Consider the following 8,107-nt stretch of genomic DNA (forward strand, 5'->3'; position numbering starts at 1 on the left):
AACTCCTAACAACATATCCACAATCCAACAAAATACCACAGGGTATATATCAATAACATTAATCTCAGCATTGCCTGATCATAATGATATCAGGACATGAAGCACATCATATGTATGCTCATCACCACATCTCTGGTCTTAAAAGTTGTTCATAATTAATTCCAACATCATCAATTAATCTCATATTAATCATCACCTCGTTTGGAATTTTCACAACACTGACAACAGAACGTGAGGCATGAAGACCTCATGATTACTTACTCGGATTAATGAGTCACATTTAACACCACCTGGGCACTCACCTCATAGGCTAACACTCAATATTTACAGCACAAAAATGACTGAATATGAACAGAAAATATACAAGCATTATCAAATAAGCCTAACAGGCATGACTACCTATTAATATTATTGCACAAATTAAATTTCACAAAGGGATAATTTTAAACTCATAAACATTTCACCACAAGGACCGCGTCCTTATATAACTTCCATTGCGGCTTGCAGCCCGGTTTAAATATTTCACATCATATATAAAATTCGAGGATCTCATCCTTAACTCCGAGTCACAAGTATTTTGCACATTGTGCCAACTAAAATTTTCAATTTCCTTTCTTTCTTCTGTTCAATATATTTCATAAACAATTTTCACAACATAGAATGAACCCTCATACTGTTAGGATGTATAATTCATAAAACTTGGAATCAATTATTCCAAAACACATTAAACCCACTGGATTGAATAATAAAATTTTGCTTTTGGACTTATAGCCCTCAATGGTGCACAAAAATAGAGTGACAGACACAGGCTCACATCTTCACATCTCCCAACAGGGATACACATATAAGTGGGTCACAAATTTACGAAGCTCACCCATAAGTGGAACATAATAGGAGGATTTACCTCAATATTCAAAATTGAATCAAATTAAGAAAAATGTCCTTTTATAATAAAAATCAGGACCGTACCTGTAACGACACCATCTGGTGTATTGGCCTCAGCCAAATCATATATAGTAATTAAATCAACGGGTCGGGCCTCCACCTCTTAGGCGCCCACTACCCGCCTGTCCTCCACCTCTAGCTGACTGTGCACATAGAGTATCAACTTGAATAAAGCTTGTGATGGAGTGTTCTGATGAAATCCACCCCTCCCAAGTCTTGGACAATCTCTCATGATATGCCCAGTATCACTACACTCATAACAACCCCTCTGAGGTCGCGGCTGCTCGTACTGAGTCTGTGCCGCATAACTGGAATAACCACTGTAAGAGTCTCGTGTCGTTGGTGCACTATATACTAGAGCACCCCGAGTAATCTGATGTGCGGACTGAGCTGAGCGACTGCTCAAACCTCAGCTATAATGGGTTCTAGCTGAAGAGTAAAATCCACTAAACCCTCCAGATCTTCGCGGCCTTCTGGCCTCCTTAGACTCTCTTTCCTCGCATAAAACACCCTCAATCTTCCTTGAAATCTCCACTACTTGGTGAAATGGAGCATCAGTTTGCAACTCTCGAGCCATACATATTTTAATATCATAATCGATCCTATCAATGAATCTGCGGACCTGTTCTCTGATTGTAGGAACTAATATAGGTGCATGACGGGCTAACTCACTGAACCTGATAGCATATTCTGGATCACTGTCATAGTGTCTTGACGCAACCGTTCAAAATATGTGCGCCACGCATCTCTGAGAGTCTAGGAAACAATCTCTTTCAAGAACATTTCCGAAAATTGAGCCCAAGTTAGTTGGCATCGGCTGGTCTACCTTCTTCATCGATTTGCCACCACTGATACGCTGCGTCTGACAGTTGAAATGTAGTAAAGGAAACTCCACTCACTTCCACAATACCCTTGGTGCGGAGAATACGATGACAATTTTCCAGAAATCCTTGGGCATCCTCTATAGTTGTACCACTGAAAGTAGATGGACTATACCTCTTAAACCTTTCAAGTCTCTTTGGTTCTTCTTCTGATACCTCGGGCCTAACCTCAGGTCAAACCGGAATAACAGGTTATACCGGTACTACACCCGGAACCTGACCAACGTGAACCTGTTGCTCTAGAGTGGTGGTAGGAGTCTGAGTTACTCCCCCAAACTGCGAAATATTTGGTGCAACAGAGATCAATCCCGCCTGAGTTAATGTACCAAACATACTTAGGAATTGTGCTAAGGTCTCCTAAAGTCCGGGGGTAACAAGTGCTTCTGGTACATGTCCCCCAACTGGAGCTACTAGTGGCTCCCCAACTGTTCTTCTGACAGGTGCTCTAGTCGTATCACGTGCCCTTCCTCGACCCTACCTCGGCCCCGGCCTCTTGTAGCCCTAGCAGTATGTGCGGATGCCTGCTCAGCTAACCCAGTAGCACGTGTCCTCACCATCTGTGAGAGAATAGAGATACAAAGGCTCAACTCCTCCTCTAAATCCAAATCCAAATCCTCCTCAACTGGCAGGTGCGATCATACCAGATGCCCGGCTGCTTCAACTCCTCCTCCAAATCCAAATTCGATCTATTAGGCATCCAAACTCACCTGAGGCCCCCCGGGACCCCAACCAAACATACCGTCAAGTCCTAAAACATCATACAAACTTAGTAAAATTCTTAAATCACATCATACAACATCAAAATGACGAATCACACCTCAAATCAAAATCTATGAACTTTGAACTTTCAAATTCTTTATCTTGTGCCGAAACACATCAAATCAATTCTGAATGACTTCAAATTTTTTACACAAGTCATAAATGACATAACTGACCTATTTAAATTTCCAGAATCGGATTCCGACCTCGATATCAAAAAGTCAACCCCCCGATCAAACTTCCCAAAAATTCAAGTTTCGATATTTCAAGCTTAATTCCACTACATACCTCCAAATAATTTTTCCGACACGTTCCTAAGTCCAAAATTACCATACAGAGCTATTGACATCATCAAAATTCCATTTCGTAGTCATTTTCTCAAAAGTCAACTCTCCGGTCAACTCTTTCCATTTAAGCTTCAAATTAAGGATTGTTCGTTTAATTTAATTTTGAATCTTTAGTAAATCAAACTCGACCACACCCACGGGTCATAATACATACTGTGAAGCTGCTCGAAACTTTAAGTCATTGAATAGGGCGTAAATTCTTAAAATGACAAGTCGGGTCGTTACATCTTCGTAATTCTATAATCTACTTATGTGTTTACTCCTATTGGGAAATTCTATGGAGATAACTACGCCTATCATACCATGTTGGTCACTAATAAGACATGTGAGGCTAAATGTGGATTTCTCTTACTTATTTCGGTAAGTTTTGATGTAATTTACGGATAATTAATTACAAATTATGAATTACATGCCCTACCAGTGTGGGGTTCATTATGTGTTGTGATATGGTGTAATCAAAATTATTTAAAAAGAGAAAATGGAAATTTTCTATTGGCACGATGTGCATATTACTTATGATTCAGTACTGAGGACTAGATCCTCACATTTTTATATAAATTGTTATGCTTAAACCGGGCTACGAGCTGCGGTGCACGTTATATAAGGACGAGATCCTTGTGAGGAAAATTCGTGTGTTTAAGTTCTCCCTTGTGAAATTAAATTTGTACTATAGTACTAATAGGAAGTCATGCCTGTTAGGCTTATTTGAAAATTCTATATGAAATTCTTTGTGCATACTTGCCAATTTTGTGTTGTAATTATTCAATTTTAACCTACGAGGTAGGTTCCCGCCCAGGTGACGTTAAATGTGACTCATTAATTTGGGTAAATAATTATGAGGTGTTCATGCCTTGTGTCTCGTTATCAATATTGTGAAGGCTTGAAATGAGATTTTGTTAACATGAAGTTAATTCACGATTCTGTAATTGATTATAAACAACTATTAAGACCATATTGACCCAGAAGGGTGCTCCATTCATATGGACCGAGGAATGTGAGGAGAGATTCCAAAATCTCAAGACAACTTTGACTGCAGCCCCAATGTTGGTATTACCTATAGGTTCAAGGTCTTATATTGTGTATTGTGATGCGTCGCGTATTGACCTCAGCGTAGTGTTGATGCAAGACGGTAGGGTGATTGCCTATGCGTCAAGACAGTTAAAAGTGCATGCGAAGAATTATTCTGTACACAACCTTGAGTTAGCACCTATTGGTCATGCCTTAAAGATTTGGCGGCATTATTTGTACGGTGTCCATTGCGAGCCTACACCGGTCATCGAAGTCTACAACATCTGTTTAAACAGAAGGATCCTAATTTGCGGCAGCGGAGATGGTTGGAGTTGCTTAAGGATTATGATATCTCCATTCTCTATCATCCTGGGAAGGCCAATGTAGTTAGCGATGCCTTGAGTCGAGAGGCGGAGAGTTTGGGCAGCTTAGCATATTTACCGGTAACAGAGAGGCCTTTAGCCTTGGATGTTCAGGCTTTGGCCAACCAGTTTGTTAGACTGGATGTTTCCGAGTAGAGCCGAGTTTTGGCTTGTGTGGTTTCTCAGTCTTCTCTTAATGACCGTATCAGGGAACGTCAGTATGATGACCCCTATCTGCTTGTCCTTAAGGATACAGTTCATCACGGTGATGCCAAGGAAGTCACTTTTGGAGATGACAGTGTATTACGGATGCAGGGCAGACTATGTGTACCCAATGTAGATGGCTTGAGTGAGTTGATTCTCAAGGAGGATCACAGTTTACGGTACTCCATTCAATCGGGTGATGCAAAGATGTATCAAGACTTGAGACAACACTTTTGGTGGAGGCGAATGAAGAAAGACATAGTGGAATATGTAGCTCGGTGCCTAAATTGTCAGCAGGTGAAATATGAGCATCAACGACCGGGGGGATTTCTTCAGAAATTGGAAATTCCAGAATGGAAATGGGAGCGGATCACTATGGAGTTCGTTGTTGGGCTCCCACGGACTCGGAGAAAGTTCAATGCAGTTTGGGTGATTGTGGATAGATTGACCAAGTCAGCTCATTTCATTCCTGTGATTACTACCTATTCTTCCGAGCAGTTGGCTCAAGTCTATATTAGCGAGATTGTCAGACTTAATGGTGTACCGGTATCTGTTATCTCTAACCGGGTTACACAGTCTACCTCACAATTTTGGAGGGATGTACATCGAGAGGTGGGTACTCGTGTGGAGTTGAGTACAACATTTCACCCTCAAACAGATGGGAAGTCCGAACGCACTATTCAGATACTGGTGGATGTGCTTCGTGCATGTGTGATAGATTTTGGGGGTGCTTGGGATCAGTTCTTACCACTTGCGGAGTTTGCTTACAACAGTCACCAGTCAAGCATTCAGATGGCTTTGTATGATGCCTTGTATGGTAGGCAGTGCCGGTCTTTAGTAGGTTGGTTTGAACCGGGAAAGGCTAAACTATAAGGTACATATTTGTTTCAGGATGCCTTGGAAAAGGTTAAGTTGATTCAGGATCGACTTCGTACAGCCCAATCTAGACAGAATAGTTATGTGGATCGAAAGGTTAGTGATGTTGTATTTATGGTTGGTGAGCGGGTATTGCTCCGGGTTTCGCCTATGAAGGGTGTGATGAGGTTCGGGAAGAAGGGCAAGTTGAGCCCTAGATATATTGGGCCTTTTGAGATTCTTGAGAGAGTTGGAGAGGTGGCTTATAGACTTGCACTACCACCTAGTCTTTCTGCGGTTCATCCGGTATTTCATGTTTCTATGTTTCGGAAATATCACGGAGATTCGTCTCATGTGTTAGACTTCAGTTCAGTTTAGTTATATAAGGATCTATGTTATGTTGAGGAACCAGTGGCTATTTAAGATAGGCAGGTTCAAAAGTTGAGGTCAGAGAACATTGCTTTTGTGAAGGTTCATTGGAGGGGTCATCTGGTCGAGGAGGTGACTTGGGATACCGAGCATGATATGCGCAGCTGTTATCCACACTTATTCACCAGCTCAGGTGCTTTTTCTAACTTCGTTCAAGGACGAACGTTTGTTTTAGATGTGGAGAATGTGATGACCGAAAATATTATTTTTAAATTAAATAATTAATTTTGTGTTCTAAGACCTCGAAAAGCACTTTTTTTCATTCCTCGACTTGCGTGTGCAGTCCATAAATTTTTCCGAAAAGTTTTTATGTGAAAAATAGATTAAAATATGAATTAGAGCTTTAAAACTCAACTGAGTTGACTTTGGTCAACATTTTGAGCAAATGGACTCGAATCAATGTTTTGACAGTTCCGGTAGGTCCGTTTCGTAATTTTGGACTTGGGAGTATGCCCGAAATCAAATTTTGAAGTCCCTAGCCCGAGATATGGAATTTCGATGAAAAATAAAAAAGTTTAAGTTCAAATACTGACCGGATGTTGAATTATGTGGAAACTACCCCGGAATATAATTTTGATGATTTCAACAGCTCAGTATGGTGATTTTGGATTTAGGAGCATGATCGGAATTTTATTTGGAAGTCCGTAGTGAAATTAGGCTTGAAATGGCTAAAATGGGAATTGAAGTTTGGAAGTTTAACCGGGGAGTTGGCTTTTCATATCGGGGTCGGAATCCATTTCTAAAACTTTTCATAGCTCTGTTATGTCATTTTTGACTTGCGTACAAAATTTGAGGTCAATTGGACTTGATTTGATATGTTCCGGTGTTGTTTGTAGAAATTGAAAGTTTCAAAGTTCATTAGGCTTAAATCTATGTGTGATTCATGTTTTTAGTGTTGTTGGATGTGATTTGAAGACTTGACTAAGTCCGTATGATGTTTTAGGACTTGTTGGTATATTTGGTTGAGGTCCCAAGGGGCTTGAGCGTGTTTCAGATGGTATTCAGAGTAATTTCCTTCATTTTGGCACTACTGGTAGCTGCTGATTTCTGGTATTTTAAACCTCCTTCGCGATCGCGAAGATTGGGACGCGATAGAATAGGCTTAGTTGAGGTAGTGTTAATTTTGTTCTTTGCGATCGCGTGAGGTCAACCTGTATCGCGTAGGTTTGGCAAGATGTGCGTCGCGATCGTGTGGCATTGTTTGCGATCGCGTAAGGTTAATTGAGGGCTGCTAAGTTTTGTGCTTCGCGATCGCGTGAAGCGGGATGCGATCGCGTAACTTTGAGACCTTGTGACTCGCGAACACGTGAAGAGGAATGTGATCGCGTAGAGCTGAGAATTTTGTGCTCTGCGATCGCGTAATGATATACGCGATCGCGTAGAGTTAATTTTGGCAGTGGTAAATTGTGCTTCGCGATCGCGATGAGTAAAAGTCCGGGTAGAATGTTTAAGTTCTGAAAATGGGACTTCGTCCCATTTGTCATTTTTAACAAATTGGAGGTTGGATTGAAGAGAATTTTTAGAGATTATCAGAGAAAATGTTGGGGTAGGTGTTAACCTAATATTTGTTAGATTACCCGAATCTATAATTGTTTTTAACATTTAATTAGTTATTTAAGTTGGAAAATTTTGAAAACCCTCTTGGATAGATTTTAGGATTTTAGGGTCGAACTGTTATTGGTATTTAATAATTTTGGTATGGTTAGACTCGTGGTTGAATGGGCGTTCATATTTCGTAACTTTTTCCGAACTTCGAGGCGTGGAGCCCACGGGCCACTTTTCAGTTAATTTCGGAATTTTATTGAAAATGTAGTATTTTCTTATATAATTAATTCTATAATTTTTGTTGATTGTATCGAATTAATTATGACTAGATACGAATCGACCAAAATCGGAAAATCGAGGAAAAAGCATACTACTTAGTTAAATTGTAGCAAGTCGAGATAAGTGACTTGTCTAACCCTGTGTGGGGAAAATTTCCCTTAGGATTGGTGTTAATTATAATGTGATGAAAGTCATGTACACGAGGTGACGAGTGTGTACACGGACTAAATGTGAAGCATTATATTTTTAAATTCCGAAGATCACTGTTTCATAGTTATTAATTTATTAAATCTTGTTATATTCTCCATCATTGATTTGATTTGTATACTTTAAATTTGCTTGACCTTTTCCTGCTAATTGTTTTACCTATTTAGTTGACACTTGGTTTCTTTTATTCTGTGCATTATTTGAAATTGATTTTCTTAAATTTAAATATTATTAATATGAAATATTTGACATCTTTAAAATTGATATTGAAGCAACGTATTAAAGA

Source organism: Nicotiana tomentosiformis, chromosome 11, assembly GCF_000390325.3.
Source record: "Nicotiana tomentosiformis chromosome 11, ASM39032v3, whole genome shotgun sequence".
Classification (NCBI taxonomy): domain Eukaryota; kingdom Viridiplantae; phylum Streptophyta; class Magnoliopsida; order Solanales; family Solanaceae; genus Nicotiana; species Nicotiana tomentosiformis.